General features: G+C 34.4%; 1 pseudogene; it reads right to left on the reverse strand.

Annotated features, from left to right (window-relative positions):
• Positions 1–7,526: 7,526 nt before the first annotated feature.
• Positions 7,527–9,254, reverse strand: LOC112812910 (lupus La protein homolog; annotated as a pseudogene).
• Positions 9,255–10,535: the final 1,281 nt, after the last annotated feature.

Genomic DNA, 10,535 nt, shown 5'->3' on the forward strand with positions numbered 1-10,535 from the left:
CTCACTATAGTGAACAATAAACGCAAAATTTTAACCACAGATGTGATCCTTCTGGTCTTTGATTCAGGGAATTAACACTATATACATTTTTCTAATAGAAAAGTCAAACAATACAATCTAAGAATGTCCCTTCACTTTGTTACCATTGCCCAAATCTAAGTATTTCCCTCAGAATTAACAGTTAATGTTCCACACATATGGGACAATAAATAATGTCTTTGTAGTCTATCATGATTTTTTTCCGTTTTTTAAAGATTTTTTTTTAATTTATTTGAGAGAGAGGAGAGAAAGCACTTGGGAGAGCAGGGGAAGGGGCAGAGGGAGAGAAAGAGAGAGACAGAGACAGAGAAAGAGAGCACCTCCAGCAGACTCCCTGCAGAGCATGGAGGTTGATGCAGGGCTTGATCCCATGACCAAGATCATGACCTGAGCCAAAATCAAGAGTCAGACGCTTAACTGAATGAGCCACCCAGGTGCCCCTTGATTTTTTTCCTTATAAAACTTTCTCTTTTGGAGATCATTCCATGGCATTAAATAAAGGTCTGCCCCATTGTTAAAATTAATCTGCTTAGATAAAAAAGATGTGGTCCATATATACAATGGAATATTCCTCAGCCATCAGAAAGGATGAATACCCAACTTTTGCATTGACATGGATGGAACTGGAGGGGATTATTCTTAGTGAAATAAGTCAAGCAGAGAAAGACAATTATCATATGGTTTCACTTATATGTGGAACATAGGAATAGCATGGAGGACATTAGGAGAAGGAAGGGAAAAATGAAGGGGGGGAATTGGAGGGGGAGACAAACCATGAGAGACTATGGACTTCGGGAAACAAACTGAGGGTTTCAGAGGGGAGGAGGGTGAGAGGATGGGTTAGCCTGGTGATGGGTATTAAGGAGGGCACTGTTGCATGGAGCACTGGGTGTTATATGAAAACAATGAATCATGGAACACTACATCAAAAACTAATGATGTACTTTATCGTGACTAACATAACATAATTAAAAAAATAATTTGCTTAATTTTGTGCCTGATTTGAAAAAATCTCCACCAATATTCCACAATATTCTTGGATACATCTGGATTTAGCCATTCCCTTATTGTTGCCCATGTTTCACTATTACCAACAATACCTTGATGACCATTCCTGGTTTATGTCTTGGTTTATTTTCCCCATTGAGGATGATATTAGCTATGGGTTTCTCATATATGGTCTTTATTACATTCCTTCTAAACTTACTTTGTTGAGGGTTTTTATCATGAATGGATCTTGTACTTTGTCAAATGCTTTCCCTGCATCTATCGAAATGATCATATGGTTCTTATCCTTTCTTTTATAAATGTAATGATCACATTGATTGATTTGCAAATATTGAACTGCCCGTGCAGCCCAGGAATAAATCTCATTTGATTGTAGTGAATTGTTTTTTAAAAGATTTATTTATTTGAGATAGAGTGAGAGAGAGAGAGTGCAAACAGGGGGGAGGGATGGAGGAAGAGGGAGAAGCAGGCTTCCCACTGAGCAGGGAGCCCAATGTGGGGCTCAATCCCAGGACCCCAGGATCATGACCTGAGCTGAAGGCAAATGTTTAAACTGACTGAGCCACCCAGGGACCCCTACGGTGAATGATTTTTTAAATGTATTGTTGAATTTGGTTTGCTGGTATTTTATTGAGAATTTCTGCATTTGTGTTCATCCAGGATATTGGTCTATAGTTCTCTTTTTTTAGTGGTGTCTTTATCTGGTTTTGGTATCAGGGTAATAATGGCCTCATAGAATGATTTGGAAGTTTTCTTTCATCTATTTTTTGAAATAGTTTGAGAAGAATAGGTATTAACTCTTATGTATATTTTGTTTGTTGTGAGTTTTTTGATTACTGATTCAATCTCCTTGCTGGTAATCAGTCTAATCAAATTTTTCTATTTCTTCCTGTTTCAGTTTTAGTAGTTTACATTTTCTAGGAATTAATCCATTTCTTCTAGGTTGTCCAATTTGTTGGCATATAGGTTTTCATAATATTCTCTTATAATTGTATTTTGGTGGTGTTGGTTGTTATTTCTCTTCTCTTATTTGTTATTTTATTTATCTGTGTCCTTCCTCTTTTCTTTTTGATAAGTCTGCTAGAGATTTATTAATTTTATTGTTGTTTTTAAGGAACCAGCTCCCGGTTTCATTGATCTGTTCTACTGGTATTTTTTTAGTTTCTGTATCAGTTACTTCTGCTCTAGTCTTTATTATTCCCCATGTTCTGCTGCCTTTAAACTTCTTTTGTTATTCTTTTTCTAGCTTCTTTACATGTAAGGTTAGGTTGTTTATTTGAAAATGTTCTTGCTTCTTGAGGTAGGCTTGTATTGCTATATACTTCCCTCTTGGGACTGCTTTTGCTGCACTCTAAAAGTTTGGACTGTTCTGTTTTCATTTTCATATGTTTCCATGCACTTTTTGATTTCTTCTTTGATTTCCTGATTGACACATTCATTCTTTAGTACCATGTTTAACCTCCATGTATTTGTGGTCTTTCCAAATTTTTTCTTGTGGTTGACTTCTAGTTTCATAGTGATGTGGTCAGAAAAGATACATGATATGATTTCAACTTTTTGTATCTGTTGAGGACTGATTTGTGACCTAATATGTGATCTATTCTGGAGAATGTCCCATGTGCACTTGAAAAGAACGTGTATCCTGCTATTTTAGGATGGAGTGTTCTCAATATATCTGTTAAGTTCATCTGGCCCAGGGTGACATTCAAAGCCATTGTTTCCTTAAGGATTTTCTGTTTAGATGATCTGTCTCTTGATGTAAGTGGGGTGTTAAAGTCCCTTACTATTATTGTATTATTATCAATTAGTTGCTTTATGTTTGTTATTAATTGTTTTATATATTTGGGTGCTCCCATGTTGGGGGCATAAACATTTACAATTGTTATATCTTCTTGTTGGATTGTCCCCTTTATGATTATATAGTGCCCTTCTCTGCCTCTTGTTATAGTCTTTGTTTTAAAGTCTAGTTTGTTACTGTAAGTGTTGATACTCTGGCTTTCTTTTGACATCCATTTGTGTGATAAATGCTTATCCACCCCCCAACTTTCAATCTGCAGGTGTTATTAGGTCTAAAATGTCTCTTGTAGGCAGCATATAGATGGGGCTTAGTTTTTTTATCCATTCTGACACCCTATGTCATTTGATTAGAGCATTTAGTCCATTTACATTCAGAGTAATTATTGATAGATATATATTTCATGCCATTTTCTTAGCTGTTTTGTCTTTGTTTGTCAGAGATTTTCTCTGATCCTTCCTTGTCTTTGTGACTTTTGGTCTCTCCTTTCTTCTCAAAGAGTTCCCTTTAATATTTCTTGCAGGGCTGGTTTAGTGTCACAAGCTCTTTTAGTTATTGTTTGTCTGGGAAACTCTTTATCTCTCCTATTCTGGACAATAGCCTTGCTGGATAGGGTATTCTTGGCTGCAGATGTTTCCCATTTGGCACTTTGAATATATCATGCCACTCTCTGCTGGCTTGCCACATTTCTGTTGAGAAATCTGCAGCTAGCCTTATGGGTCTTCCTTTGTAAGTTAAGGACTTCTTTTGTCTTGCTGCTTTTAAGATTTTTTTTCTTTATTGCTATATTTTGCAAATTTAATTAAAATGTGTCTTGGTTTTGGCCTGTTTTTTAAAAAAATTTGATGGGTGTTTTCTGTGCCTCCTGGATCTGGATCTCTTTCCTTCCCCAGATTAGGGAAGTTTTCAGCTATTATTTCCTCAAATAAATTTTCTGCCCCCTTTTCTCTCTCTTCTGGGACTTATAACATGAATGTTATTATGTTTGATGGCATCACTGAGTTGCCTAAGTCTATTCTCATGTTGCATAATTCTTCTTTTTCTCTTTTGTTCTGCTTCATTATTTCCCATTATTTTGTCTTCTAGTCACTAATTTGTTCCTCTGCTTTTTCCATTCTGCTGTTCACTGCATCGAGTGTGTTTGTAATATCATTTATCACATGCTTCATCTCTGATTGTTTTTTAACTCTTTTATTTCTGTGGTAAGGGTCTCACTAATGTTTTGTATTCTTTTCTGAAGCCCAGTGAGTATACTTATGATTGTTGTATTAAATTGTCCATCAAGCATGTTACTTATATCTGTTTTGCTCAGCTCTCTGGCTGTGGCATTATTTTGTTCTTTCATTTGGCATAAATTCCTCCATCTTGACATTTTGTATAAGTCTCTACTTTCTTTGGTGTGTTAGAAAAACCACTTATGTCTCATGCTCTCTCTCTTCCATGTGGCCTCTTCTCTCCCTTTAGTTGTACAGTTTGTTCTGTCCATCTTCAGGTCAGTTTCTGGGGTACTTAGAATGATTTGATAGTTATCTAGTTGTGTTAGTGGGAGATGAGCCTAGGGTCCTCCTACTCTACCACCATCTTCTTCTCTCTCCCTGTATTTTCATTTTTTGTCCTAAAATGATTACTGAAGAAGTAGAATAACATTTTAAATGCTAAAAAAAATTTCCAAATTGCTGTTCAGTTTCCCCCCAGAGTGTAATCAACACTAGATACCATTTCCACACTGATTACACAAAACAATCCAACGACTAAAAATGGCATCTCATTGTTATCCAATTTTTTCCGCTTCAAATGAAGATGCTCATATCTTCATCTAAATATATTAAATAAGTTGAGGGTTTTGAGAAATAATGCTACAAGTTTCTTTAGCCCAGTAGTGGTTACAGTAAGAACTTAAATAATGATCTATTTACAGCTTTTTATTTATTTTATTTTATTTTTTGCTATCAGGCTGAGGGCTGGCACTGTATGCCAGGTCCTGCTCTTAATGAGCTCTCTGTACATTATTCTTGTATTTATTTAAAAAATTTACTGAATATCTACTATGTGGCAAACAAGCATTATTTTAAGTGATAGGAAAGCAGCAGCAAGCAAGATTCCTTTTTTAAGATGATAAAACTGCAGGTTTTTTAGACAATAAAAAGGTAAGTAAATCATCATCATCAGTATTCTTATATCTACCTAGATTAGTCTGGAAGGAGGCAACCTGTCATATTCAAATTATAGCAAATTAAAAGATGTGCAGTGGATAAATAGAAGAAGAATGGCAGAAAGTCAATAATTGTTGAAGCTTAGTGATAGAGCTACCAATTTTATTATATATAGTTCTTTTTACTTTTGATGTGTTTGAAACTTACCATAATAAAAATTTTAAAATAAAATTATAGCAGCATATCCTCCAAGGGGTGGAGTAAAGCTATAAGAAAGATTTTCAATTTTTTTTCTGGAATGCAAATTTTTGGCTTTGCTGTGATGAAAATGTGCTACCAAATGAAGCCTGTGGGGATGAGAGTCTCCATTAAGAGAGATTTAAAAGACCCTCATTCAATATGTAAACTGGTGTGAAAAAAAAAAAACACTGGTAAAACCCATTTTGGGGACAATCCAGCAATTCTGGGTATGGGCTAGGTGAGAGATAATGTTTTTAGGGTATTTGTTGTTAATTTTCTCCATGTGGTTGTTGATTTTTTTTTTGAGGATAATTTCCTTTTATTAAAGACATGAATACAAAATTCTTAAGGGCAAAGGAGAAGAATGTCTATAATTTACTTTAAAATACTTAAGTAATAAAAATAGATGAAGCAAATATCATTAAATTAATAAGACTAAAATCTAGGTGATGCTGATTCTGGGTATATTGTAGTGGTAGCTACTTAGATTTTTTATATCTCTGAATCCCTACAAAAACCCACTGACAATATTTACAACAAAACTAGATGACAGAGTTTTCCCATGGTCCCTAAAATACAAGCAGATGGACCCCAACAATCACAAGATCTGCATACAGGTCTTGTCTATGGAGGAGAATAAAGCTGTGAGCTACTTCCCACCCTAAGCCTGTCTGACTCAATACCTCATGCTCTTTCCATTACACTGAGCTCTCTCACACTGGGTGAGGCATTCATCTAGCCTCGAAGAGGCTTCTGATGTTGCTGTCATTTCCTAAGCTTCTTAATGGGGCTTTTTGTTGATAGTCATCGCCTGTAACCAGAATGTAAAAGCCAGATGCACTCTGAATTTATGCTAATAATTTTTCATTTGAAATTCAAAAAGAAATTTGGTTAGGATAGGCCAGAATTTTTTTTCTCACTCTCTCCATCAGGTGGCATAAAACATTCCAAAAATCATTTTACATACAACAGAGTAAACATAATTAGAGCTTCATTACCCACAATTAACAGCACTGAATAATTTATGTAGGTCTTTATTGGTCCAAATTGTTGCTGGTATTTTTAACAAAAACATCATCTGCTCTTTGATGAATCACATCATAAAGTTTTATTTTACCCAGTATTTGTAATCTTGCCTCCCTTCTTATATATAAATTATTCTTAAATAATTTAAGACATAAGAAGTTGCAAAATTAGTACAGAGAATTTACCTGCACCCTTCACCCAGAGTCCCCAAAATATAATATAACCAACATACAATATCAAAACCAGAAAATCCACAATAGATTATTATATTATCAACTTAATTACAGACCTTATTCTGATTTCACCAGTTTCTATATGTACTTTTTATGGTGTATATCTCTATGAAATATTATTACATATAGATTAGTATAGTCATCATCACAATCAGGATACAAAACTTTTATCACCACAAGAAACAGCCTGTTGCTACCCTTTTATGGTCAAACTCTCCTTGCAACCCTAACCTTAGGAAATACCAATATCTTTTCAATCTTTATAATTTCGTCATATAAGAATGTTATATAAATGGAATAACATGGTATGTGATCTTTTGAGATTGGTTTCTTGCACTTAGCATATGTTTTTGAGATTGATCCAAGTATTGCATGTATTAATAGTAATAGAATTACTGTTGTGTAGTAGTATTCAGTTGTGTGGATGCACCACAGTTTGTTTATCTATTCAACCCTTTGAAAAGCATTTGGGTTGTTTCCAGTTTGGGACTATTACAAATAAAACTGCTATGAACATCTGTGAATAGGTGTTTGTGTCAGCACAAGTTTTCATTTACCTAGGATAAATACCCAGGAATGTAATAGAAGAATCACACAGTATGCACATATTAAACATAAAAAGAACCTGCCAAACTTTTCCAGAGCAGCTGTACAATTTGACATTCCAAACAGCAATGTATGAGAGATTCAATTTCCTTGCGTTTTGTCAGTACTTGGTATTTTCCAATTATATATTTTTAGCAACATTAATAGTTGTGTAGTAGTATCTCATCATAGCTGTAACTTGTATTTCCCTAATCTTTGATTATGTTAAATGTATTTTGATGTGTTTATTTTGACATCTGTATAACCTCCTTGGTGAAGTGTCTTTTCTGACTTTGTCACTCTTAAAGTTTATTAATTTTATAGAGCTTTAAAAGAACAGCTTTTATTATGAAGGATTTTCTCTTTTTTTTCTTTTTAAATAGTACATATTTTATTAGTTTGTAGTAATACATTTTCATATTACAAAGGCAATTTAGTGGAAGAGTCTTTTGATATTTGAATCATTTGAAATAACACAAAACAGAACTATACATTTAAAAAAAATCTTCATTTAGGTAACAAAAAAAGACAAGTTAAACAAAAAAAATTCCTTTCTTACAGGTTGGTATTGAAGTGGATCTAATTCAGTTTTCTTTTTAAAAGCCTCTAAAGACAAAAGCAGCTTAAAACCTAATTCAGATAAATAAAAAAATTTTTTCACTAAACTACTGGTCTCCAGCACCATTTTCTGTTTTCTGTTGTTTTCGTGTAGGTTCTTCTTCTTTGTCTTGTTCTTCTCTTGCTCTTTTTACTGGTCCAGATGCACCATTTTGATCATGTTCCTCATCACTATCAAATTTAGTTTTCTTGCCCTGAAACTGTACTTTTCCTTTAGCAGACCCAGTCTGGGCAGCTTTATTTCCTTTTCCTTTTCCTTTAAATCTGCCACCTTTTGATTTCCATTTGTTTAGAGATTCTTGTTGATCTTCTATGATTTTTTTCAGTGCTTCCTTTTCCACATCTCCTTCTAGTACTTCCCAGGTCACTTCTTTGTTCCTTAATTGTAGGTTACCACTATTTGCATCTTTGGCTTTATCCAGTGCTTCCTTAGCTTTTTCTTTAAAAAGAATTATCCCTCTTTTGCTCCTCTGAAAAGTCTATCCATTTTATTTCACCACGACTTGAGAAAAGGATGTGCAAATCTTCTCTACAGGTCTGATCATCTAAGTCTCCTGAAAATTTCAGCAAGCAGCCAATCTTTTCTTCCAGAGATTTCATTTCAGCATTTTCTGCTAATTTTTGTTTTTCTTCTTGCTCTTGTTTAGCTCGTAATTTAGCTTCCACTTTATTTTGCTTTCTTTCTTCATTTTTTTTTTTTTTTTTTTGCAGAGTAATCTTCCTTGAAAAGTATTAGCAGGTCTGTATCTTTATACTTCTGGCCAGGGGTGGCAACAAATTTCTTAGCAGATTCAATACTATCAAACACAGCAAATATTGATCCCTTAAATGCTTTGTGTAATGTTCTTCTCATCTGAATATTTAGTACTTGACCTTTATCTTCTAACCATTCTTTTATGTCATCAAGGGTTGCATCAGTTGGGAAGCCTTTAATATAAACAGATCTGTTTTTTACATCATTCTTACATTCATCTGTCACTTCAGGGAGGGGTTTGCTTGGAGATCTGATTTTAGTTTTATCTTCACTTATTTCCATGAGTTCAGCCTTTGATTTCCTCAATGCTTCCACTATTACATTAAAGTCTGTTGTTAGGGTGCCTGGGTGGCTCAGTTGGTTAAGCAACTGCCTTCGGCTCAGGTCATGATCCTGGAGTACCGGGATCGAGTCCCACATCGGGCTCCCTGCTCAGCAGGGAGTCTGCTTCTCCCTCTGACACTCTTCCCTCTCGTGCTCTCTATCTCTCATTCTCTCTCTCTCAAATCAATAAATAAAATCTTTAAAAAAAAGTAAAAAAAAAATAAAGTCTGTTGTTAGACGGTTTAACCTATTGAATTTTATCATTATCTCCAAAGGCACCCAGCCTTCATCCAGTTTGATCTGTTCCTTTAAAAATTTGTTTCGTGGCAAATTGAAGTCACCAAAATAATACTCAATTTGATGACAGATTTTGGCCTCGAGAGCAGCCATTTTTTCATTATCACCATTTTCAGCCATTGTGGCTATCTTTAAGGTCCCGGTCCCACAAAGCCACGCTGCACAAACACCAACAGCGACAACAACGTAGGATTTTCTCTTTAAATCTCTTTTTGATTTCCCGGATTTCAGCTTTTAATTATTTCCTTCCTTCTACTTTTTTTGTGTTTATTTTTTTCTCTTCCTAGCTTCTTGAGGTGTGAGCTTAGATTATAGATTTGAGACCACTCTCCTTTTCCTAATATATGGATTCAGTGCTACAAATTTCATTTTAAGTACTCAGCTCCATTCACTTTTGTTTATTTTTTTTCTATCTTGACTTCTTCTCTGACCCATGAATTATTTAGAAGTATATTGTTTAATTTCATGTGTTTGGATATTTTTTTGTTACCTTTCTGTTATTGACTTCCAATTTATTTCCACTATGGTCAGAAATCATAGTTTGTATGAATTAAAATATTTTTTAAAGGTTTATCTTAGGATCCAATATATATTCTAACATAGTGAGCACAGCATGTGAGCTTGAAAATATACTCCATGCTTTTGTTGTTTTTTAATGTGTTCTGTAGATTGTATGGGTAGATGTTATTATTCACTTCTATTTCCTTGCTAACACTTTGTCTATTTCTCCTTTTAGTTCTGGGTTTTTTCCTTCATATATTTTGCAACTCTGTTGTACAGTGCATATATATTTAAGATTATTATATTTTCCTGTTGAACTGACCCTTTTATCATTATGTAATGGCCTTCTTTGTCTTTGCCTCTTTATTTCTGGTAAATTTTTGCTGTGAAGTCCTACATTGTGTGATATTTTTTCAGTTTTATTGGGATATAAATGACAAAATTGTAAGATATTTAAAGTGTACATAATTTTATACATGTATATATTGTGAAAGGATACCCCTCATTGAGTTATTTAACACATCCATAACCTCACATATATATTCCCTCCCTTTTTTGAGGGAAAGCACTTGAGTTCTACTTTGTTAGCAAATTTTAATTATACAGTATGATGTTATCAACTATAGCCACCATGTTATACATTAGATTCTCAGATCTTTTTCATCTTAAAGTTGTATCCTTTTACCATTACCCTCCCCCAGCCCCTAGCAACCATTTTTCCTCCTCCTCCTCCTCCTCCTTCTCCTCCTTTCTTCTTCTTCTTCTTCTTTCTTCTCCTTCTTCTTCTTCTTCTTCTTCTTCTTCTTCTTCTTCTTCTTCTTCTTCTTTCTTTCTTCTTCTTCTTCTTCTTCTTCTTCTTCTTCTTCTTCTTCTTCTTCCTTCTTCCTTCTTCCTTCTTCCTTCTTCCTTCTTCCTTCTTCCTTCTTCTTTTTCTTTCTTCTTCTTCTTTCTTCTTCTTTCTT

This window comes from Callorhinus ursinus, unplaced genomic scaffold (genome assembly GCF_003265705.2).
Source record: "Callorhinus ursinus isolate GAN/ISIS: 27379988/994484 unplaced genomic scaffold, GSC_fseal_2.0 scaffold16, whole genome shotgun sequence".
Classification (NCBI taxonomy): Eukaryota; Metazoa; Chordata; class Mammalia; order Carnivora; family Otariidae; genus Callorhinus; species Callorhinus ursinus.